Genomic DNA, 27,342 nt, shown 5'->3' on the forward strand with positions numbered 1-27,342 from the left:
TGTTGTGCCTTTAGTTTGTGCATGTAAGACAACTTTTCTTTTTGGTTCACAGGATTCTGAATGAAGAGGAGCACCACTGGATGTAGAGATAGGAGAGAAATATCAAAAAGCAGAGAAGCAACTATTCTGAAGAGGAAGGATGTATTAATGTTTTCAAATAGTTTCTGTTCTCCTAGGAGAATGATACATCCTGATTTGTTGACATTTGATTTACAGTGCCGTCTATGGGAAGAACTCATTTACCCATTCTACTGATTTTTAGGTGTGGCCAAGGAACTTGCTTTGTTCAATGGACCATGGCCAAGTGGAAGCTTTAGGAGACATTCATGGTTTGGCTATTTCTGTTTTCCTCTGCCTTGAAACTAAAATGAGGGCTACTACTTCAATTGGCTCCCTAAATAAAAAACATACAGCCAACATGTAATGGTACAAGACATAAATCTTTGATTTGTAAGCTATAAGATTTGGAGTTGTTTGTTACTACAGCAGAACCTAGCAAAGACTGGTTAATATAGAAATAAATTAGTTAGGGGAGAGCTTGAAATAGTTACTGGCAAATACCAAGCACTAAGTAAGTGTTTGCTGTAATAATACCTCCTTACAACCCCGGTACTGTTCCAATGAATGTCTTTTTTCTTAAGCTACTTTTGTTCTTTGAAAATCAACACTCTCTATATATGATCAAAACATTCTGTTAAAAAATACAACCAATTAGCTGGTAACTGTTTATAAGTTACTGTGTGATCCAAATACCATAAACGATTGACAATGTAATTACAAGCATGTCATCCTACTAGATAACACAATGTGTGGCCTTTCAAACTAGGGCTATTGTTTCTATTGGATAATTTCTAATAAGCAGATAGTTGCCTGAAATGAAATTTCCTAACTTAGTAAGCAATAATATAAAATCCTCACAAAATGTTGAGCCATCTCTTTGCTCCTTGGTTCTTTCTAATTTTAAAAGGGATGGGATGAAACATCAATGGAGAACATTATAATATGTGGACAAGCTGACAAAAAGCTCAGCTTGAAGTCATAGAAACTTCATTAAAACCATCTATTTGACCATCATTGTAGATAAAAATAATTCCATTATATTTATAAAGATCTGTCAAATTTGCCCAACAAAACAATACTTACAAGTAAAATGTTCAAATCTTTGAATTTCAAGATTAAGTTTAGACATGCAAGTTGGATTCTTCTTATGCTTGTAATTTGTCAACTCTTATTTACACTGTGTTACATTGACCAAAATTTACCATTGCTAAATTCTCAAAATATAAAATCTCACATTTGAGTTAAATTCTCTTTCTTTAAGAAAGATAGGAATTAACTATTGTTTTGTTGAATATGCCAACCAACTGAATTGCGTGTTTTCTACAAATTATCATTTTAAAAAACTCAATATGTCTTAATCCTGATACTGCCTATAGTATATTTTATTTTTTATGAAGCCTCTGTTTCTTTTCTTGACACAAGGATATCATCACTATTAATTACTATAATATGGTTATATACACATAAGATGTGTAGAAAATTGGTATGAATCAGTAGCACAAAATATCTATCATATATGACAAATACTGCTTTTTAAGGAAACAAACCACTGCCATCGCCAATCTATCTTTGAGTTTCTTAGGCAGCCAATACAAGCAAGCTCTTGTCTGGGTGTTGGGGGTGAAAAAAATAGAAGACATAATCTTTGCTTTTAATAAGTTTATTATTTAGTACAGGTGATAGAGTGAAGAACTCAATTGTGACCACACAATTTCATTCCCTTCTACTCAATCCACAGGAGTAGCCAACTCTCTTGACAGTGCTGTTCTACTCCTCATCACCCACCCACTTCCAGCCTATCATAGAGTGGCTTTCACCTCCATTACTCCTTTGAAGCTGTTCCCACCAGTTAGACCACCCTCTGGTAAAATCCAGCAGATACTTCCCAATTCTTACCCTTATAGGTGTGGCTACTATTAACCACTTACTCTCCTTGGAATGCTCTGCAGTTCTAGGCCTCAATGGTACCATGTTCTTCATCTTCCTTTCTCTCAATGGGGACTCAGTGTCCTCTTCCTCTGAGCTTCATTCCCTGACATTCCTTAATTTTTGTGCTACCTAGGCTAATTTATGTATCTTCTCACACATTCTCATTCACCCTGTGATTTACATTTCCACTTCTATACTAATGAATCCCAAATAAACATTTCCAGTCCAAATCTCTTTCTGAATTACAGACACAGACCTCTACCTGGATGTCCCACAGACATCTCAAACTAAATATGTCAGAATAAAGTCCAAACCCTTTAAAATGTCTTATTCTTCCTTCTATATTTAATTCCCTAATACATCATGCTTTCTCTCATCCCCTGGGCTTTTGCTAATGCCAGTACCCCCACCCCTTCCTGACCCATTTTATCTGACTGAATCTGCCCATCAAATTTTCATTCCTCCACAAGCCTTACTTGGACTCCAAAGCATGAATTTGGGACCGTCATAGGTACTCCCATCCCATGTACCATAATGCCCTGTACCCTTCATTAGATTGTGGGCCTTGTGAGAGTATGTCTATCTTGCTCTGCATTGTCTACAGGGCCTGGCACAGTGGCTGTTACATAGGAGCTGTTCTACCATGTGCAGTGCAGGAGAGTGGCTGAGGGCTAAGCCTCCAAAGCAAACGGCCTGGCTTTAAGTCCTGATTCTGCCATGTATTACCTATGTAACTTTATTTTTCAAAGATTTTATTATTTATTTATTTATTTATTTATTTATTTATTTATTTATTTATTTGAGAGACAGAGAACATGAGTGGAAGTAGGGGGAGGGGCAGATTGAGAGGGAGAAGCAGACTCCCTGCTGATCAGGGAGCCCACGCAGGGCTCGATCCCAGGACCCTGGGATCATGACTGAGCTGAAGGCAGATGCTTAACTGACTGAGCCACCCAGGCACCCCTTACCTATGTAACTTGAGACAAGCTATTGAATATCTTGGTACCCAGATCGTGGGTATAATACTTTCTGTTTCATGGAATTATTGTGAGAATTAAATTAGTTTACAAATCTTTACAAAGTGTGCAAAATAAGTGCCTAACACATAAGAAGTGCTAAATAAATATTAGTTACTATTTTCAGTTAAAAATTATTTGTATTGTGTTCTTGCTGTCCCTATCCATCAACAAATTCACCATAAACAACTTTAAGCTAATGCTGAGCATCGGCCTAGGAAGACAGTGCAATCTAACTAGAACATATCGTTCACTGTAGCAGCCACTTTACAATGCACGCAGAGTACGGAGGAGGGAATTTTACAGCCTCTTTCATATCCTCTCTGCCTAGACCCTTCTATTTCCTGCAAGAAAAGACCTGATTGGTTAGAGCCCACACCAGAATGGACCACATTTGCTCTAATAGGGCTCTCAACCATTCCATAAGACTAGACGGGAAAATGTGATGTGCTCTGGATTTGCAGCATCTACTCTCTTAAACTGCCTTCCTCCAACTGAATAGTCAGAGGGGAAAAAGGAGATCTCACTTAGACTTTGACTATAAGCCATGCATTCTAATGTAGCCTTGGACCAGAAATTTCCTTTTGGGAATCAGGTGCCTGCATAGCAAAGTCCTCCGATTCACATTCTGCACCTGTTTCTGCATTTACTACACAAGGTGACTTGGGAAACTGGCAGGGCAAGATTCCAGCATTCCCATGGCCTTGACTGAGCACCATCATAAAACAGAAAACTGACAGTTATATCCCTAATACATTCCAGTGTCCACCAGGGGCAGCAGACTAGGGATGGTAGATTACCTGGAGCTGGGTCCTGTCCTAGATATAGAGACTACAAAGGTGAGTAGGTCAGCCCTGCTTTCAGAGAGTGTGGGCAATCTGCTAAGGGGGGGGGGTGGGGGGGTGGGTACGTGTAACACACTACGGCAAGTGTTTTAATAAGGCTGTATGCATCCATAGGTAGGTATGAGGGAGTGGTCAGCTTTCTCCTTAAGAAAGTCAGGAAAAGTTTCAAAGGAGAAGGCACTCAGGAGTTTTCTACATTTAGAAAAGGAGGCAAATGCTCTCAGAGAAAGCATGTGTAAGGCCATAGAAAGGTGGCACAGCAGGATGGATTTGAAGAAATAGAAGTAATTCCATCTGTCTTTGGGGTAGAAGCAGTGAGGGGACTGGCTTTCAGTGACACTGGAGAAGTAGGCAAGAGCCACATAGATCATGGAGGATGGCATCTGGTTGGACTTGATGCCATAATGGATGAAGACGCCAGCAGAGAGTTTGAAGTAGCTCTGTTTTCATTTTAGTACAATCCTTTAGAGGGAATGTGGTCTGAGGAAGGAAGTGCACTCTTCTCAGCATGAAATGTGTTTCCAGAGTATGAATTGAACATTGAAAGTATACGGCTGAAATTTCCTTAGAGGGAAGATAAAGATATTAATTCATGTCACCATAACCATGAGCAATAACTTAAAGACAGAGTACTCTGAACACAATTCTAATTTGATTGCCCCCTAAAAATGAAATGAACCTAACTAGCAAAACAGAGACAATTTCAAACCGTTAAAATTAGAAATGAGCTCATGTTTAACTTCAATTTTATAGTCTTTTTTTATGTGGGTTTCAGAAAATGTAGTAGATTCAATAAAACAAAATATCCCAGACACCTGGTATAATTAAAGCAAGTGAACCAAGCGGTAAAAATATCTCTGATTGAGGCTATGTTTGATGTCTAGCCAGAAAGACTACAGATTCTGTGACTCTGGAGTCTGAAATAAATATATTGGTTGGAGTGTGAACAGAACAGAAATACATTAATTATTTCTTATGGGTCAGAAAGTCACTACCCTGTTTTCTAAGGACTAAGAAGGTCAGCAGGTTTTTCACTGGCTCCTTAAATAGTTCAACCCTATGTATCCTCCTACATTTATCCCATGAAATTTCCAGAGGAAAACTAGTTCGTTTGAGGAGAGCCCCCAAATGCTCTCCCATTTCCTTTTCATTCACTTGGATAAACTGATCTCCCTAATAAATTGTCTTTTGCTTGTTGGCCATGTCGAAAAGAGGCTACTTGCAGTTTTCCATGCTAGTTCCTTGTAAATCATTCTTAATTGCAAAATCTTCATTCCCCATCACTTAAAATGTCACCTTTCACTTACATACCACAACGGTGTTAAATTCTAGTAAGGGATACGGTTAGCAGATAAAACTGTTTTTGAAAAGGTATTTTTAAAAGATCAAGTTCATTAAGAACCAGTTTTTCCTTCCCAATGCTAGAGGACGGGTGACAGGAACTGCAGAACAGCCGTTACTGTAAGGTGTTTATAACTTACAACTTTTACACACTGTGATTCTGTCTCAAATGCGCAGTTTCCATAGCAACTACCATATCATCTGATCCTACAGATATTTTTAAGATGCAAATAAATTTTTTAAGAAAATGGATCAGGATCTCAAGGTAAATTTATTCCCTAAATCCACTCTGTTCCCAGTGACACCAGCAAGAGTCTATTTTTGACAAAAAGTGTGCTAAAGCAAGAATGTCTGTGTATATTCCATTTACTGACTTTACAGGTTATTGAAATTAATGTTCAAGTTTATTTTAAGTAAACATTTTCACTTTTTCATATTTAACAGCTTAATTGAGATATAGTTAAAATATAACAAACTGCAAATAGTTAAGGTGCAAAGTCTGTATGAATACATTGTGAAACCGTCACATCTAGGTAGTGAACATATCCTCACTCTTAAAGTTTCCTAATATCCTCTGTGATCCCTCACTCTCTCCTCTACCCAGTCTCCCACCATTCCCAGGGAACCACTAGTCTGCTTTACCATCAATTAGTTTACACGTTCTAGAAATCTTAGTAAAGATAGTCATATAACATGTACTGTTTGGTGTCTTTATTGCTCAGCATAATTATTTTTAGATTCACCCATGTCTTAGTTTGTATCATTAGTTCATGTGTCCCCTTTTACTGCTGAGTAGTAGCCCATTGCACGTATAGACTATGATTTCTTTATCTGTTCACTAGCTGATGGACATTTGTATTGTTTCTAGTTTGGAACTATTACAGAAAAAGTGGTCAAGAACATTCATGCGTAAACTTTATATGAGCATACGCTTTCATTTCTCTTGCATAATTACCTAGGAATGAAATGTCTGAATCATAAAGTAGGCAATGTTAATTTTTAAGGAACTATCGATTTTTTTCTAAAGAATTTGTTCCATTTCACATTCCCACTACTAGTGATGAGAACTCCAATTGCTATCTTTGCTAACACTTAGGACAATCAACTTTTTTCATTTTTCTATCTTTCCATTCTAATAGGCTGGGCTGGCATATTATTTTCATATTAATTTGCACTTTCCTAATGACTAATGATGTTGAGCATATTTCCATGTGTTTATTTGCCATAAATATATCTTCTTTGATAAATTATCTGTTTAAATACTTTGCCCATTTTTAAACATTGGATTATTTTTCTTATTGAATTTGAAAAGTCTTTACACAGAATAGATACAAGTCCTTTGTCATATATAAGATTCGTAAATATTTTGTTCCAGTCTGTTGCTTGTTCTTTCATTCTTTTAATGGTTCCTTTCAAAAAGCAGAAATTTTTAATTTTGATGAAATTCAAATGATCACTTCTTCTTTTACAGATCATCCTTTGGTGTGTGTCTACGAAATCTTTGCCAAACCCCAGTTCAAAACTCTTCTCCTATATTTCCTCTGGTCTTATAGTGTTAGGACTTATATTTAGATCTGTGATAAATTTTGGGTTAATTTTTGTGTTTAGTGCTATAAATTATTCTCCAAATTCTGCATTAGTAGAATTTCACAAATTTTATATGCTGTATTTTCATTCAGTTCAAAACACTTTCAAATTTCCCTTTTGATTTCTTCTTTGTATCTTGAAACTCCGACATGTAAAGTGAGTAAAGTAAGTAAAGTGAGCATCATACAGGTAAGGTCTTGCTTTTGCATCCACTCTAACAGTCTCTGTCTTTTAATTGGAGTGGGTTTCGGTTTGGTGTTTTGTTTTGTTTGCCATTATATTTGTCTTACTTTTCTGTGGCTAAAAATTAAATTATTACCAAAAATTTAGCAGGTTTAAACACCCATTCATTATCTTCCAGATCTATAGGTCAGAAGTCCAGGTGGACTCAGATAGATTCTCTGCTTAGGCTCATGAGGCCAAAATCCAGGGGTTGGCTAAGTTGGGCTTTTATCTAGAGGCTCTATCAAATAATTTTCTTCCAGCTCATTTAAGTTGTCAGAATTCAATTGATTGTGATTGTAGAACTGAGGTTCCATTTCCTTGCTGGGTGTCAGCCAAGGGTTCCTTTCAGCTACCAGAGCCTGCCCAGGGTCCTTATCATATGACCCCCTCAATCTTCAAGTCTCCAGTGGTACACTGAATTTTTCTCTTGCTTTGAATCTCTCTGAATTCTCGTGCTCCCAACAGAAAAATCTGTCTGTTTTTAAAGAGTTCAGTGATTAGTTTGGACCTACATAGATAATCTCCTTTGCCCTATAATTTAATCCAACCACCAGCTTGATATCTCATCATATTCACAGTCCCAGGGATTAGGGAGGGAAATCTTGTGGGGCCCTTTTGAAAGGATTTTGCTTACCACAACCATTAATATAATCATTGATGTAGTCGGGTTTAAATCTATGATTTTGTAATTTGTTTTCTTCTTGTTCCATTTGTTCTTTCCTTCCTTTTTTTCCTTTACTTTCTTCTGGATTGAGCAAATTATTATTCCCTTTTATCTCTTTTATTAGATCTTTAGCTATAATTCTTATTATTTTAATGTTTGCTTTGGGGTTTATCATAGAAATTTTTGATTTATCAAAAGTTTTCCTTCAAGTGATATTATTATACCACTTCATAGAATAGTATAATAATGTGATATTATACTCTCATTTCTTCTCTCCTAGCCATGTATTATTGTTGCCGTACATTGTACCTGCATATTTGGTATAAACCAGCACTACAGGTCTAATAGTTCTGTTTAATAGTTAACTATCATTTAGTGGTTTTTAAATTAAATAATAAAATAACTTGCATATTGACCCACAGGGTTAACATTTCCAGGACTTTTTCATATTCCATTGTATAGGTCCATATTTTCATGTGGTATTATTTTCCTTCTAAGAGATTACCTTTACCATTTCTTACACTGTGGGTCTGTTGGCAATGAATTCTGGATTTTATAGGTCTGAAAAACTTCATATCACTTTCATCTTGAAATATATTTTCAGTGGGCATAGAATTCCATGTTGTTGTTGTTTTCCCTCCTTTTTTTTTTTTTAAAGATTTTATTTATTTATTTGAGAGAGTGAGAGAGAAAGAGCACGAGGGGGGAGCGGGAGAGGGAGAAGCAGACTCCGTGCCGAGCAGGGAGCCCGATGCGGGACTCGATCCTGGGACTCCAGGATCATGACCTGAGCCGAAGGCAGTCGCTTAACCAACTGAGCCACCCAGGCGCCCTTCCCTCCTTTCAATACTCTAAAGACACTACCTCATTCTCTTTTGTTTTCATTGTTCTCAACAAAAAATCAGTTGTCATGCTTCTCTCTTTCTCCTCTGTATATAATGTGTCATTTCTCTCTGGCTACTTTTAAGATTTTTTCTTCATCCCTTGTTTTGAGTAACTTCACTATGATGTGCTTTTCTGTAGTTTTCTTCATGTTTCTTATGCTTGGGGTTCACTGAGTTCTTTAAAACTCTGTGTTTAGTAACATTGTGTGTTTACCATACTTCAATAAAAAAAGTTTAAAAACTCTGTGTGTCTATAATTTTCATCAAATTTAGAAATTCTTTGGCTATTATTTCTTTGAATGTATTTCCCCCTACACATTCCTTCATGGTGTCTAATCACATGTACTTTAGACTGTGTGAGGTTGGCCTAGAGCTATCATCTTTTCCTTCAATGTGTTTAACTTGGAAAGCTTCAATTACTATGTCTTCAGGCTTACTAATATTTTCTTCTACAATGCCTAATCTATCATTAATCTCATCCAGTTAATTTTTCTCAGACACTGAAGTTTGATTTTGTGCTTTTTTATGATTCATACAAATATATATATTTATCCATGTCTTTACTTAACCTGTTAAATCTTTCCTATAGTTTCCTGAACATGTAGAATACAGTTATAATAACTATTTCAAGGTTCTTATTTGCTAATCCTAACATCTGTGTTAGTTCTGGGTTGATTTCAATTGATTGATTTTTCTCCTCATTATGGGTTATATTTTCTTGCTTCTTTGCATGCCTATAATTTTTTATTGGATGCCAGACGTCGTGAATTTTGCCTTGTTGAGAGCTGAGTATTTTTGTATTTCTATAAATACCTTGAGTTTTATTTCTGGTATGCAGTTAAGTTACTTGGAAGCATTTTCATCCTTGCTCTGAAGATTTGTTAGGTGGGATCAGAGCAGTGTTTAGTCTAGGGCCCATTATTTCCTATTGCTGAAGCATGACCCTTCTGAGTACTCTATACAATGTCCTGTAAATTATCCATTTTTTCCAGTCTGGCTAGTGGCAACAGGCATCATTTCCAACCCTGTGTGGGTTTCCTCTACTTTTTCTTCTAACCATTTCATTGGGTTATTCTCACAGTCTTGGTCAGTTTCTTCACATACATGTGCTGATCAGTACTCAGCTGAATACTAAAGGGGAACCCAATGCAGATTTCAAGAGTGCCCTCACTGTGTAGCTCTCCCCTCATGGTTCTCAGAACTATAGCCACTTTGGTCTCTCTAAAGTGTCAGTTTCATCTCCTCAGCTAAGGAATTCTATCAGGTTCAGTCTGGGCTTCCTCTCCCTGTGCCAGAGCTGGGAAACACTCTAATGACCATAAGCTGGGCAGTCATAGGGTCACCTTGTTTGTTTCCTGTCTCTCAGGATTCACTATCTTTAGAACCTAATATCCAATATCTTGAAAAACACTTTTTCCAAAAAAAAACCTGTTACAGGCAAGAGGGGAAACCCAGTCCCCTACTCCATCTTGTTTCAGAGTACTTATCTAAATATACATTTTAAAAGTCTAATAACATTAACTCTTCAAAGTATGAAAAGCATGTGAGTCTAGAGATATAGTTCAACTGAAATAACTGAAGAATACTGATATCATAGAAACTGTCTTAGCTATGATGGTAAGAATTTGTGCTTGTTCAACTCTAGTGTAACAACATGTATACATTGTCTTATTTAGAGAGATGAATATCACTCAGAGCTGAGGTTGTGCTGAATTTGATATTTACCACAGATGCAAAAATAGTGAATTATAAAATTCTGCTCTTCACATCTTCAAGGGAAACCAGATCTTGCCAAATTACCTGAAAATTGAATCCATCCAGATAGAAAAGGATTTCTGTAGTCACCACATAGATCCAAGCACTTTAGCCCATTATACTCAGTCACTAATTTTAGCCATAAAAGGGATAAAATCCCACAGATTTATACAGTTGATAAGTAAAGAAATTATAAAAACAAAACTTGTCACTTTTCAACACGTGGGGATATAGCACAGCCCATGCACACTTTCTATTGGTTTATGGACATTTGGATTTTTTCAGAGGTTGGCTATTATAAAAAATGGTGCAATGAACATTACAGTCTATGTTCCCTGGTACATACACATGGACACATATCCCTTTAGGGTATGTATTTAGTAGAATTCCTGAGTCATGTGGCAAGTATATCTTATACTTACTAGACTATGCCAAACATGTTTTACCAATTTATACTTCATCAGCAGTGAATGAGGATCACTTTCAATTCACATTTATACCTACATTTGGTGTTTTTCTATTCTCAGATTTTTTTCTTTTTAAGAAGCCAGAGAAAAATAATAAAGGTTATATTCATTTTTTTCTTCCATACATTTTCTCATTACATCTAGTTTTTTCTTACTTTTTGGGTGTTTGGGATTCACGTATAAAGACAATATAACCCTTTCACTAGAGGTATCACAGACTAAGGGATGTAGAATTAGTATAAAATATAAAAGATAAGATTCCATATTGTGCTAAAATAGAGGTTCAAACTAAGATCAATCTATTTGTAATCATACCATAGAATGATAAATAATCATCAAAAACATTCAGTTGGCTGATGAGGAATCTTTACTTAGCCCAAGGTTTACAGTCTATGATTAGGTAAAATGCATGTGTCTGGAGTGTGTGAGCGTGCGTGTGTGTGTGTGTCTATAAGATAGAGAAAGAGAGAGTCATTTTTTTAAGGACAAATAAGGAAGCCAGTAAGTCAAAGTTCCTTTCAGAGGATCAAGTCTAGAATTTATGATAGGAATCAGAAAACTTTCATGGTAAAAGATCAGACAGTAAATAGTCTAGGCTTTGCAGACCATAAGTTTTCTGTCTCAACTACTCAGCTCTGCCCTTGTAGTATAAAAGTAGCACAGACAATATGTAAACAATTGAGTGCAACTGCGCTTCAACCCAACTTTATTTACAAGAACAAGCTGTAGACCTGATTTGGTCCAAGGGCCATAGTTCGTGAATCCCTCATCGAGGGCATGAAAACTTAGGGTCAAATGATTTATGGAGACTCTGTTAGTGTAAGTTAGTATCAGTTACTTTATAGTTTAGTATAAATGAAGACTCCAAAAATAGGTTATAATAGAGAGGGTAAAGAGGAAGGAGAAAACACAATGAAGATGCCTGAGGGCGTGGGAAGATGCCACCTCCATCATGACTTTACTTGGGCCATGACTAGGACCTAGTTTTCATTGGAATTTTGCATTTTCAAAGGCAATTACTATGCCACATGACATACAATACATGTGACAGCAATATGCATTTAGTGAATGAAAGAACTCTCTGGAAGCAGAGTAACTTTACCTTTTAAAAGACCAACACATTTCATCTTACTAATGAAAGAAGATAGTGATAAGTTTAATGAGCACCACAGGTCAAAAGTGTTCACTAAAAATTTTATTCCTAAAGAAATAAATATGTAGGGTTGTTTTTTGTTTTGTTTTCTTTTGCATTAACCAGCTGAGAATTTCTTAGCTGGTATATAGAGAGATATATAGAGAGAGCTTAGCTATATAGAGAGATATATATATATCTCTATATTCTTAGAATATATCTCTATATTCTTAGAAAATATAAAATATTGTGCCAGATTATTAAATATGAATGCTGTTTAAAGTTAGTACTTCAGAAGAGCAAATTATCTCTTTTAGTTTACTGAAACCTATGCAATCAAATATACCATTAGTATCCCAGTGAAAGAGATTGTAGAATCTTTTTTTGTCTATAGTATTCCTAGCCAATAATTAGCACAATAAAAAATCTATTTCATAATATTTAAAATAATAAGAACTAAAGCTAATTAAAAACCTATTACGCATCTGTAAAGAATTGGTCATAACGGGCGCCTGGGTGGCTCAGTTGGTTAAGCGACTGCCTTCGGCTTAGGTCATGATCCTGGAGTCCCTGGGTCGAGTCCCGCATCGGGCTCCCTGCTCAGCAAGGAACCTGCTTCTCCCTCTGACCCTCCCCCCTCTCATGTGCTCTCTCTTTCTCGTTCTGTCTCAAATAAATAAATAAATAAATAAAATCTTAAAAAAAAAAAAAGAATTGGTCATAACCACTCTACCAGGTAGAAAATATAATTACCACCCTATTTTATGGATTAAAAACAAACAAACAAACAAAAAGACACAGAGAAGTTAAGTAACTTCCCCAGGGGCACACAGCTAGTAAGTATTGGTGTTATAATTCAAACAAAGGCAATCTTCTCTCAGGGTCTCTCACTTTAAACAGTATGCTGTTCTGCCTCTTAGTCAAAGAGACTATTCCGTTTATACCCTTCTTCTTCTCAAATAGTATATATTCAGGACCAGACTGTATGTAGTAGTTAAAATTAGTCATTGACTAACTTTACCTTTTTTATTTAGGTTTGAAATTTCACGTGAAATTTTTTTTAGTACAGTTGACATACAATGTTACATTAGTTTCAGGTATACAACATAGTGATTCAACAAGTTTATGCATTATGCCATGCTCACCGCGAGTGCTAGTTACCATCTGTTATACAACACTGTTACAATACCAATGACTACATTCCCTATGCTGTACCTTGTATTCCCATGACTTACTCATTCCACAACTGGAAACTTTGCCTTTTAAGAGACCAGCACATAATAGAGATTTGATGCTTTAAAGAAATAGAAAAGGAAATTTCCTGCTCTGTTTGTTACTAATCGTATGTTACCAAAAAAAAGACACTCTCCTCTTATCTAGAATAACTTTGTTATGGACTAAATGTTTGTGTGGCCCTCAGATTCACAGGTTGAAATCCTAACCCTCCATGTAATGGAATTAAGAGGTGGGGCTTTGGGAGGTGACTGGGCCATGAAAATGGAGCCCGCATGAATGGGATTCATGCTCTTATAAAAGAGTATTTTTATCTCACCTGCCATGTGAGGACACAAGACAATTGTCTATAAACCAGGAAGTGAATTCTCCCCAGACGCTGAATTTTAGACTTCCTGGCCTTCAGAACTGTGAGAAATAAACGTTTAATTCACACAGTCTATGGTATTTTTGTTATAGTAGCCTGACAGACTAAGACAAACTTACTTGTAGATTTTTCCAAACTTTGTTCCAAACTTTTTCCTCATCCTCCTGGCAAATTGGTCATGGTTTCTAAGCACCTTGCTCCTACTGCTAATATGGCACTGATCATGTTAGGCGGCAGTAATTTGCTTTTATATTTGTCTTTTTCTCTGGATGTGGACTCCTCAGGGACAGAAAGTATGTCACACTTCTCTTCGTGTCTCCAGAATGTTCACAGGGTCTATTATGGAAGGCACTCAAATGTTTGATGAATGGTTGAATGAACACATGAATCAATGTATCCCAAGTGATGGTTCCATGATTATAACTCCCCCAAAGAAGAGATACGCCAATATCCAGCAATCCTAAAAACAAAACAAAATCTTTTGAAAAGATTCTTTCTTAATTGAACACATCTGTTTCACTTATTGCAGGAGTGTCCACATAAGCACGATTGGGGAAGGTTGCTGTCCAATAAAGATCAGGTTCTGCAACTTAGAAGAAGTCATGTTAATAAATGCTAGCTGTCCCTGAGCGGCATACACTATTGTTTTGTCTTTTCAGAGACTCTTCCACAGGGACACAGCTATAGTCCATTTACCCCCTCTCAAGTTTTAGTAATATTGTTAAAGAATCTGTTATAAGAAATTGCTGAGAACACTTAGGGGAATTGCCAAATAATTCCACAGTAGTTCTGCTTAAACATCTTAAGTGCTAGGCTACAGAGGACAACTGCTTTTTCATTCGTTTTTGGGTTTTTTTGTTGTTGTTCTTGTTGTGCATGAAACAATGTGAATATCACCACTGTTGTTCTTCCAAATACAGTGTCAAAAGAAATTGGATTTTCAGAGCTTTCATTGTGCTGGATTAAATTGTAATAAGTTTGAAATTTAAAAAGTGGTGTTTCAACTTAACACGGGATAGGCTTTTTAAAACACTAAGTAGGGGGAAATTTGCAAAGTAATTATTTATTCTTTTGTTTTGTCTTTCATGACATGAAATCCTTTGCTGAATTATTCTACTTAGAAGGTTCAGGGTTGCTTTATTGTGATGGCATATATATTTTTTTGTTTGTTTTTGTTACAATGCAGGATTATTGCTTTTCAAAGGGTGGTGTCACAAGAGGATGCTGTAAAAATCCAACGATGCTGCCAGTAATTAAGCAGCTGGGTGGCCTAGAAATCCTCTCCATTACACTGTTGTTTCCCTGCCAGTTCTCCCTGTTCTCTCTTCTGGAGAAAAGAGAAAAAAACCAACAGAACAAAACAAAAACAACCTTGTTTTTCTTTACATAGTTCTTATAGACAGGATGAATAAACCTTTTCTTCACTTGCCAGTCTTCTACACATCAACTTCCATTATTTATGATTCATGATCCTTGCTTTGATTTACAATCAGTTGTCAAAAACATGTTTAATGAATGATCTGGGCTCTAATATTTAATGTGTTAAGGGAGTTATCACAAATCCATGGGCTTCCCACCTGTACATATGCTGTCCACATAGATTAATACTGTGTCCATTTTTTAAACCAAAACAGTTCTCAAGTATGTATCACTGATAACCAAGATAATACATACCCAGGGCTTGTAATAAATGAGTGTCAGTCCAAGGGACACAGAACAGATTTTGCTCTTCTCCCTCTGTCTCTCCCTCTCTGTCTCTCTTAATCTCTGAGGTCTCTGTCTATCTCAATCTGTGATGTCTCTCCTTTCATTCCAACATGTGGTTGTAAGAAATGAACATAAATGTGTGTGTGTGTGTATGTTTTGAAGTGTTTTATTAGGGTATGTGAGGGAATTTGTATGCTATGTGTGATGGTGCTTAGTAGGCTTTCTATAATTGTTTATTGAGCTGAATTACGAGTATTTGGATTTCTTTTTCAAATCCTTTTGAGGCTGCCTACAGTGGGCTGAATAGTGGTCCTCAAAAAGATATATCAATGTTCTAATCCTTAGAACCTGTAAACGTTACCCTGTATAGTAAAAGTGAATTTTATCTTATATGGTAAAAGATGTGATTGAGTTAAAGATCTTGGAGGAAGAGCTCATCTTGGCTTATACCATAGACCCTAAATGCAATCATACATATCCTTATAGAAGGGAGGCAGAGGGGGGTTTGAGGCATACACACAAAGGAGAAAGGAGGCAAAGTGAACACAGAGATAGAGTTTGGAGTGATGCAGCCACAAACTAAGGAATGCCAAGGAATGCCAGGTGGCCCCCAGAAACTAAAAGAGGCAAAGAACCAATTCTCCCCCAGAGTCTCGGGGGCGGCGGGAGGAGTGCAACCCTGCTGACACCCTGAATTCAGACTTCTGACCTCCAGAACTGTGAAAGAATACATTTCTATTGTGTTCAACTGCCCAAATTGTGGTAATTTGTTCACAGAAAGACTAGGAAACTAATATACTAACTAACCTCAGAACCAGGCAGGCAAGGGCCTGGGAATGCAGGAAAAAAAAAAAGCCCTGACCTGTGAGGAAGGCCAGGAAGGCTCCAAAAGTAAGGCAGAAACTGCGGGAAAGCATCTTGATCCAGATATTGCTCCATACATAGGAACACAGCAAACCAAGTGTGATTCAGGCAAGCACTGATATTTGAGGTGACCCAAAATAGTGCAGTGGGAACTGCAGCAGTAATTCAGATAGCAGGGGAAATAAAAGGCAATGGGCACCAGTATGATCTGTGATTGATTATAACTATTAATAGGAGAAAACATTCACTGAGAACTCAGTTTCCCAGGTTTTGAACTACCACCCCCCTATGAGGTAAGTTTCATTTTTCCCATTTTACACACGAGAAAATAAAATTCAACAGAGATTAAATAAATTGTTCAAGATCACTTAGATAATAAGTGGCAAAAACAGGATTCAAACTCAAGTTTGTGTGACTCCTAGAAAAGGTTTCCCACTCCTGTGCTGTAAGCCCCCACTCTGCTTTACTACCCTAGTCAGGAGAGTGGTTAACAGCAACAGGATCCAGGCCCAGTGCGCAGCATGTTGACAGGAACTGGACAGTGCCAAGGCCCATTCCGGACAAACCTCCAGACCAATGAAGGAGGGAGGGTAATGAAGCAGAAGAGAAATGAGTGTGCAGTTCAAGGTAGGTTACATTCAGGTTCAGGTTTGACCAGTTGGCTGTCTGATCTCTATCCAACTTCTTTATCTTTATAATGTAACAGTACCTATTCCACAGAATCAATCCATGATGGAATATATGTAAATAAAATGTCGAGTTCTATATCTATTGAGAAAAATGGCTTCCTGTTACATGACAAGGTTTGAAGGAAATTGAACAAAATAATGACAGGCGTAGTTATTGGCAACTATAAATTATAACACAGTCCTATGCTTCATTTTTTGAAGTCAACATTGAGTTAAATTAAAACTATAGAAAATGAGAGGTGGTTTGTATATTAGTCCACTTGGGCTGCTATAGCAAAACTACCATAACCTGGGTGGCTTATAAATAACAGAAATTTATTTCTCACAGTTCTGGAGACAGAGAAGTCCAAGATCATGGTGCTGGCTGATTCTGTGTCTGGTAAGAGCTTCCTGGTTCATAGCCATCTTTCCCCTGTGTCTTCACATGGTAGATAGGGAAGGGAGGTTGCGTGGGTCCCTTGTATAACGGTACTAATCCCATTCTTCTTCCTCATGACCTAATCACTCCCAAAGTTCCCACCTTCTAGTACCATGACCTTAGGGGTTAGGCTTCAACATATGAACTTTGTGGGGACACAAACTTTCAAACCACAGCAGTTTGGTTTGATGAAATGGTCATGTGATTAGAAATCCAACTCCCTAAAATCCCTGGGTTTCCTGTCCACACAATTAACTAAATGGATTTGAGAAGGACTTGGGTTTCATACCAAAAAAAAAAAAAAAAAAAAAAAGGCATGTTATTTATTACAAATACAGATAACTATAAAAAAGGGTTGACCTGTATTCTGACATTCAACATATATTGGGCTACATATGATATAATTCTGATTGGCCTTCCTCATCAAACTTCTGGGATGCAAATTTGGAATCATCCTCTAGGGGTGTATCAATCTTCCAGGCAGAGCTTCGTACTCACAAGCACACAGTATTCACATTTCAAAGGAATTATTTAATACCTTTTTAAAAAATATTAAGTATAGGGGCACCTGGGTGGCTTAGTTGGTTGGGCGACTGCCTTCGGCTCTGGTCATGATCCCAGGGTCCTGGGATCAAGCCCCAAATCGGGCTCCCTGCTCAGCGGAGAGCCTGCTTCTCCCTCTCCCTCTGCCTGCTGCTCTGCCTACTTGTGCTCTCTCTCTGTCTCTCTGTCAAATAAATAAATAAAATTTAAAAAAAAATAAAAGAAAAACATATTAAGTATAAAGCATTTTGTGTTTCTTGAATTTTTTTCAACTCAACATTGCCAACAGTTGATTTGAAATACAGGTTATCTGAGACTGAAGAAAGGATAATTATGTGGTCTTTTTCTTATTTTCTAAAATAAGAGAGTAAATGGAAGCAATAATGCAATGTATATATATATGTGTGTGTGTATATACGTATGTATACCTATATACACACACACATATATATATGCTATAGTAAAAATGAATATATCCTTCAAATAGAATTTTTTGATGGATCACTCAAAAATTAAACAAAAACTTTATAAAATTCTCTATGTGGCTTTAAATGATCACTTAACTTAAAAAAATAAAAAGACACCCTGAAAGTTTATGAGCTGCTCATGCTTCAGAAGTAAAGATAATACCATCAACCCACCACCAGTAAGACATGTTCTTTAAGTGATTTTTGTTTTAATATTGACAACGTTTTCTGATAAATGAGAATTTTCTCTCTGCTTCCTTTACAACCAGCAGCACACATTTACAAATGGCTGACTTTGGTTATCCAGGCCATCAGAAGCATAGAGCTAGAACAAAGCATACTTGCACTCACTCATGTGAGATCAAATCAATGACCTTCACCTCATTAGCACATTTTCCAACCAATGGATAAAGCTACAGTGAACTTCTTCCTCTGGGAGGAGTTGTCAAAGCTGACTCTTACATGAAGGCCTCAAAAACCCTTTCTAAAGAACAAAATGAGAACAAATAATAATCCAGTCCTTATAATCTGACTTTTAGATCTACACTCAGTCACTGGTTGATCCAAGTTAGTGAAGGATGGTGATAACCTCATTTTTATATTTGGATGTCTCATGGATATCAGATTTTTAGGGGCATGAAAGGCTCAATTTTGTACTGCTTTCTTGGGAAGAGGTATAATATCATGTGGCCAGGAAAGAAAGTGTAATAATAGGGACCAGAATTACTTATTTGTATACCAGAAGATACATCTGTAATTACTGTAAGTGATTACAGGCTCTATCTTATAGTGTATACATGGTGAAAGTCATAGTTATTAGCCCATGCAAAGAGTTTTGGAAATAACTCATAAACAAAACTACACCTTGGCATCAAGTAGGTTCCACTGAAAGGTATATCATAGGCTTGACTGAATTAATGACTTAGTAGGACCAGCCCTGACAGCCTGAAAATATCCCCATTTGTTCTGAAAACACGAGACTCTGAAATGTAACAACAACTTTTTCAAATTTATTATCAATCCTTTTGTCTTTGTACCAAAAAGCAAATAAGTTTTTTAAGTGCTAATTGGCAGTTCTGCAAAGATTCCACAGTGCCCCCACACTAATTGCATCACCTGCAGAATTCTCAGTTGGACTCCACTTCCAACCTGTACAGTCAGGAAGTCTGACAGGAAGATGTATACTCAAAGTTCTCAACAAAGGGGAAATTACTCTACAGTCTGCCAAAAATATGTGGAGATAGCTAAAAGTTATTTCATTTCATTCATTAGGGATGGTCTAACTTGGCTAATCTACACTGTGTTTAAATTATATAGCTGCTTCTCCTAATTTTTGGATAAGTGCTATATTTATGGCCCACATGCTGAATATTTGAAATAGTTTGAAACAATATATATGGAATGATGGCTTGTTTATAGTTGAGTTGATTAAATTGCCCACTCCACATTTTACATGGTTCTTTCTCATAAATTATTTCGATCAATGTAAAAGTTTCTTAGGCTGAAGGAATTATGTCTTTGACAGCTGGTTGTTGGTTGTTGGTTCCAAGCAGTTGATCAAAAAAGGAATGTCAAAGTGGGGTGGGGGTAGCCCTTTGTAAGACTGAGAAGCTGATGTGCTACAAAACCCATGGAACACATGGGAAAGAGAAGTATAAAGCCATTGTACACTTCTTTTTTTGTGGTTCTAACAGTTACAACTGTGACCTACAAAAAGTTAATTTCTTTCATGCCTCAGATTTCTCATCTGTCAAATGGGGTTAACATTTGCATCAACCATATGAAAATTGCCAATTTTATAGATCAAAAATTGTCAAAATCCAGCAATTTTGTATGGTTTATTTTAATAACATCCATACTGTGGGATTATCAGACAGTTTCAATAAATTAATGTAGATAGAGCACACAACACAATGACTGAAATGTATTAAGTACATGCACAATAAATGTTAATAATTATTACCATATTTAAGGCTGGGTTAATGTAAAGAGTATATACTAGTAATCTCTGTTTCAAATGCTGCTTCTATATCATTTCACTTTTTACTGTGGGACCATGGGAGATATTACTAAGCAGTCATCCAGGTTGACACAGGCTGCCTGTTCCATAAGGCTGGAGTGGTGGTCTGATTCAAGAGAGGATAATCCACAAACAAAGCTAAGTGAAAGCAGGCAACAAGTGTAGGTGCCGAGGATTGAGTCTGGGAACCATTATTTCATCCCAGAATCTGGTCACTGAAGCCAAGTTTGGAAAATTCAATAACATAGCCAAATGTGGCTAATGAGTCAAGTTGTAGTTGGGTCATGAATTGGAGAGTAAGTCAGAAAGACTCCAAAGCCTCAAGTACAGGAGGGAATGGACAGCTTCCAACTGGCAATGTCACAGATAAAGTGCCAGCCTAGGAGTAGAGGGTTTTGAGTCACCACACAGCACCCCAAGTCATAAAGTGTTGGCTAGTTGGGGAATTTCTTTTTGCGTTTGGATGCCATGGCTCCCGGGAGCCTCCTGGATGATTATTAGCCCTAATGTTGTAATTATGTTTATTCTTTGGACATGAGAGCACTCTCTCTGTTACAGTTCCTATAAGATCCTATAAGATTCTTTGGACATGAGAGCACTCTCTCTGTTACAGTTCCTATAAGATGTTATCTCCCCAGAGAAAGACGGACGGGTTCAGGATATGGATTTGATAAATGTTCTTGCTGTTCAATCAAAAGACCACAGCGCCTTCTAAGAAATTGCCATGAGCCTCCCAATATCCTCAGTGCTCTAGGTCCTCCACAAATCGTTGACCCAGCGTGTTTCAAAACAAATAAGAATATTTGATCTTCATATATAATATCCACCTTCATCATGAGGTCACCTCAAGATTTGAGAGATAACCAAAAGAAATGTTAAGTATCTTTTGCTTTAATTTTAATATAATTCAATTGTAATAAGCTATATTAATAGTAATACCTATAAATATTAATACCTATCAATAGCATCATTAACACTTTTTCATACTGTACTAGATACACTGAATATTTTAGTTATATATATGTGTGTGTGTATGTATATATATATTCACATAATTGGGGCAAAATATTCTATTTAATGCTATAAAGTAGCTTATATATAAGCTAACCAATAATACATTATATCCTATTTTAGAACTGCATCTTGTAATGTAAGGCTATCAAATCTTCACTATTGATTTTCAATGATCTGGTGTATTTTTTGATGGGTATGTTACTATCAGTGATGAGGACTATCCATGGGCCTGTTCTACACAAGCCCACTTTAGTTTATGCTACTTTATACCAGCTATTTGAATGTCTATTATCTAGAATGGTACAATGAAGACACCTTGAGATAGGCCCAAAACTGACTCTGCCAATTACTGTATCACTGACTAGCAAAGTAATTGCATCTCCAGGTCTTGGTTTCTTCCTCCATCACTAAAGGGGGCAAAATTACCTCAGGGGGCTATTGTGAAAAATACTGGGAACTAAAGCTACTCCCCCAGTTCTGTAGAACAGGGATATCCTTGGTAAATCTTCATCTCTTCTTGTTCCTAGGATCACAAATCCCATCAAGGGGTATGCAGTAAGCAGTGCCAATGCAATTAGAATTAAATTCCCACAGGGGCACCTGGGTGGCTCAGTCATTAAGCGTCTGCCTTCGGCTCAGGTCATGATCCCAGGGTCCTGGGATTGAGCCCTGCATCGGGCTCAGGTCATGATCCCAGGGTCCTGGGATCGAGCCCCGCATCGGGCTCTCTGCTCAGCGGGAAGCCTGCTTCTCCTTCTCCCACTCCCTCTGCTTGTGTTCCCTCTTTTGCTGTGTCTCTCTCTGTCAAATAAATAAAATCTTAAAAAAAAAATAATTAAATTCACACAATAACTTTGGTAAGAATAATAAAAAGTACCAGCTGCGTTAACTCTATATGATTTGCTTAGTAATAGCATTTAATCCTCATAAAAATACTACCGTCTTCATCCTACTATTGAAAAAGTTTTGCAGCGCCTGGGTTGCTTATTTGGTTAAGTGTCTGCCTTTGGCTCAGGTCATGATTTCAGGGTCCTGGGATCAAGCCCCATGTTGGGCTCCCTGCTCAGTGGGGAGTCTGCTTCTCCCTCTCCTTCTGTCCCTCCCCGCATTTGTGCTTTCTCTCTGGCTCACTCTCTCTCAAATAAATAAAATCTTTAAAAAAGAAAGAAAGAAAGAAAGAAATAGAAAGTACTGAGCCTCAGGAAGCCTAAGATCGCAGAGTTAACAGCATAGTTTGGAACTGAACCCAAGTCTTCTGACTTGAAGTATAGTAATCCTGCAATGTAGTCTCGTAAATGGGGATTATAAACGCTTTAAAATTTTTTATCTGGAGAAATGGTTGTCTCATGAACGATCACCTTACTAGGCCGAAATGATATGATATTCACCATAAAATATTAATACATTATAATAATACAGAAAATAAGAAATATCTGGGAGATTGCAGGGAGCTCTAGGGCTGACCCCTGATTTCTTAGTTGGGCTGATTGTACTTCCCAGCACCTATGTGGCTAGGTGCCTTTCCTTTAGGGACAAGCCAGGTTCACCTACCAGTAAATTTCGGACATTTTCATTCAGCTAATTAACCTTCTAGGCAGACATAGGGCATTGGGAGAATCCAGTTAATGTGCCAACTATTAACTTCCCTCTTCTTTTGTGCAAAAAGTAGAATAGAACCTGTTTTATAGCATAAATAATCAAAGGGCTAATTCCATTGGAAATTTTAGATCCAAGATGTTGATGTTGAGTGGGTAAGCTCTATGTTCTAAAGATGCAGAAAAAAAACACATTTTTATGCAACCTTAAAATCACTGAGTCTTTTTTGTTTGTTCATTTTGTTTTGTTTTACCTGATACACTGGTTTCATCTTTGCTGGTCCGTGACTCGACATTTCCCAATGTGACAATAGTTCATGTATCAAATGAGGCAGTGTGATATTACTGGGAAAAGGTGAGACAAAAAAGGAGCTTCTCTCCTTTTTCTGATACCAAGATTGTCTGAGAAGTAACAGACCCAATGAAGAGGAGAGGAATACAGTACAATTTGTAAACGTTAGGCCTTGCTAAGTTTCTTGCAACTTCTTAGTTGAGGATGAATGGACATTAATTTCAAAGACATCTCTGTCTTCTAGCTACTACCATAGGAAAAATACTTAAACATTACTTACATATTGGGCCTTCAAAGGCAAAGCATACACATAAATTGTGAGATGCCTGTCCCTGCTTAATTTAAGAAGGTCAATATCTTGTTATGTTCTGAGGCATCATTATTCATCAGTGCTTGCTTATGTGAAGGAGATACAGTCGTTGCCGGAGTCATTACCTCTTTGGTACCTGGACAGCTTTTTCCAAGGATGCCTCCATCTTCTCCTTCACATGTCAAACTACACCAACTGCTCCACCTACTGGCAGTGGGGAAATTGCAGGGGTGCCTCCTGTCTTTCTTGTCAACCGCACATCAGTGCTTTGAGGACATAAACTGGGCTAAAAAAAGGTTTGGCAATGCTCTCGCTGATTTGAACAGAAAAGTAATCTACGTATCACTGTCATCCGGTACCTCTGAAGATGTCAGGAGGCAGGCCATTTCTCTCTGCTGAAGTGCTTTTTCTTTTATTACCAGCCCTATAACATGATTATTGAAATGATTCAACAATAGTCATGCCACAGCTATAGATGCTTGTTGAAAGTAAATAATAAAAGCATTTTATCTGAATGGCTGTCATTTTCCTGTCGAGGGATACATCTGGTACATAAAGTACATTTGTATGCATGTTTGCCTTATGTGAACTGCTCTAATTTGGTTATCCTGATAGGTGCCATTGTAGCTTCATTCTAACAATATTAGCAGAGAGGAAGAGGTCAGTGGTTTTCAAACTATAATTTGCAGTCACTCCAGCCAACGGGATTGCAACAAGATTGAAACCTAGTAAGAAAGGATTTTAAGGAGACTCCTGGGAAGGATTCAAGCACCATACCATAATTTGACATTTAAGTTCACCTTAAGCAAAACTCCATTAGAAAAAAGGAAACCAGTTCACTGCACTGAGATGAAAAAGTAGTAAGGAAGAGTAAGCTACGCTTAGTTAGAGGGCTAAATGCTTTTATATGTAACTGACCTTCCAAATTTGAGAGCTGGGTCACTTTTAAATAATTAAAGTAATATTTGTGGCTTCCTTTTTAGTTTTCTTAAATACCATCTTTTTCATTACTTAAAATTTTAAGCAACGGGGACTCAAGGTTTGTTCCTTTATTTCATATTTTTCTATTTTATTTCCAACAAGAAACCAAGAATTTTGCAGAGATTTAATTAAATAAAATTTTCATGTTCCTTATATTTCAAGTAAATAAAGTTATCAGAAACAACTGCTTAGATCAACTTACTCAATGCAGAGAAAAAATGTCATGTGTATCTGGAATCAATTCACTGTATTCTAAAAACATTTATTGAGTACATCCTGTGTGTCAGGCATTTTGCAAGGTACTGAGCAAAGAGCAAAGGTCTTTATGGACCTTATTGCCCATCTGGAAATAAGAAGATATCAAACAAACAAAAACAATGAAATGTGCTAAGTGTTAAAAATGAGAATGTGATGTTCTCTGAGATTGGGTGGCTAAAAGTGAAACAACCAGGAAGGCCTCATGGAAGAAGTAAAGCTCAAACTTTCAACTAAATGATAAGTGGAAGTTATCCCAGGAAGAGACAGGGAAGAGAGCATCCAGACAGAGTAGAAAATTCAAGGAAGGAAAAATAAGTTTCATATAATAAGACTATAGAGCACAAGGTGAGATGTCACAGATAAAGCTTAGACCTTAAAAACTAGGTTAAAAATTGGAAAAACCACTGAATGGTTTTAACAGAGGAGTAACATGATAAGATGTGAGCGCTGGAAAAGCTTTCTGACTACAGTTTCAAGAATATTTTAGAAAAGAGCATGACTGGGAGAATGGGAGTCAATTAGAAGTCTATTCCAACAGTCTAGCTGAGTACTAATGGTGGCCCAGGCTAGGGAGTTGGTAATGGGCATGGTTTAGGATATGGGATGTATGAGAGTTGGTGAATAAATATAACAAGTGATGAAGAAGGAGCAATAAAAATCATGGGTTTTGGGGGGGCAACTTCATGGATGGCAGTGCTCTTTCCTGAGATAGGAAATATTGGTGACAATCAAGATTGAAATTCTGAAATGTTAGCTGTATGACAGAAAATAGAAAATATTACATAGCTATTTAGTTCTATGTAAGTATATATTGTACATAAAATATATGAAGATATAGGATGTTTTGCTTCATTTTTCAGAAAACCAGACTGCATAATTTGTTAGTCACACCATTTTAAGGAAATAGAGATCTGGAACTATCAGTATGCTTTCCCAAAAAGGAAAACATAAAGCACTGAACAATTAAGTGGCCTTCTCAGAACAACTTAAAGAATCAGAGGGTTAGATACAGCACAAGTTGACAACTTTTTTTTTTTTCATATACAGAATGCAAACTTTCAAGCTGAGAACATCAGATGGACCTAACTTGTGTCTCCAAAATACACCTTCTGTTGGTGGCACTGTATGGCCTCCAGGCTCTGTGAAGACAATTAAAAGTATATACATATTGTCTCTGACTTAAACTTTCTTATAATCATTACTTCACTCATTCATTAATTAGTGCATTAAATACATATTTTGAACTCTCACTCTTAACCAAATGTTGGGTTTGACCCCTGCCTGTGTTTATAAAATACAAAAGATACACTCCTTGCTTTCAAAGAGCTCATTATCTTGAAAATACTTAGAATCTTTATCTGTACTCAGTGCAATGTCAGTGGTTAAGATAGAGAAACACAGAGGAAGGACTCCCAGGGAAGGTGATGCTTGAATAGTGGAACCGAACCCTAACGATAAATAGGAATTGACCAGGAGAAGACTGGGGAAGGAGCGTCAAGAGGTAGCCACACATGGAAAAGGACAGAGATATGAAATCCCTGTATGTATTTGAAGAAGTGCAAGCAGTCGGAGAGGCAAGACGGCAGTTAGAGATTCTGAAGGGTAACTTTGTTGCTGTTGTCAGGGAAAAGAGATTGATTTTTGTCCTGACTGTCCTGGGAAGCCATTGCAGTTACGTGACAGGTCTGTATTTTCTCAGTTGGAGCATCTCTAACGTGGTAGTGAACCTTGAGCCAGTCTACAAGTAGGAAGACTAATTCAAAGGCTATTTCATGTGTTGGTTGGGGACAAGTTTGAGAAAAATGATTTAAACAGCCTGTTTGGTGACTGAATAAATATGGAGGTGGAGCAGGAAGAAATCACAGTCTGAGGCACCTAATATGCATGCAATGAATATCCCCTCCTAGACTCCGCAGTGCTTCCCAAGTGCTGATGCTCTTAAGGATTGCTGTTAAACTGACTTTTTAGCTTCTCAAATCTAATACAGCACCAAGTTTATTGACTTTTCACTTCAAGATATTTCTTAGATAGGCCCCTCTTTGTTTTTCCAACTGCCACCCTCTCATGGCAAATTTACTAGGATTTTCTTGACCTTCCTGTATATCCCTTGATTTGATCTGTTAATTTCTTTAACTGTCTTCCTTTTGGTGGAAAAGATACTTTGTTCTAAGTATGTAACTAATTTACTCTAGAGAAATTTGAAGAAGGGAAAAAATAATATTTTCTTGGTGACTGTTTTTCTAAAATCTCTTTAGTTAGGAAAAGGAAAAATATGCCCCTTGACTTTGTTATTTAAGTGCATTGAAATGATTTCAAAGGCTATTTAATACTCGTGGATCTACCATAGGATTAGGCACATTGCCAAGAAATCATACGATTTTGATGTTCCTTAATTTTCAAATGCAAGCTCCTGATGCTGTTTCCAACCTGTCCATGGAAAACCATTATAAAAACACTGTAAGACAAATTTTGAGTGCCAAAATCTATCATACACAAGCATAATCAGAGATTGTATTTAAGATTTTCCTTGTTAAAAGGAAAAGTATAATACTTGACTAAGAAATGAAATAAATTTTTTCTTGTACTTTTAATTATAATAAATGTTATTCTTGGAAGCCATATTCCAAACTTGATTATTAGTACTGAGATTAATAGAAACTACAGGCCCATTGCCATCAT

Source organism: Mirounga leonina, unplaced genomic scaffold, assembly GCF_011800145.1.
Source record: "Mirounga leonina isolate KUSES-001 unplaced genomic scaffold, KU_Mleo_1.0 Mir_165, whole genome shotgun sequence".
In the NCBI taxonomy this organism is placed as follows: Eukaryota; Metazoa; Chordata; class Mammalia; order Carnivora; family Phocidae; genus Mirounga; species Mirounga leonina.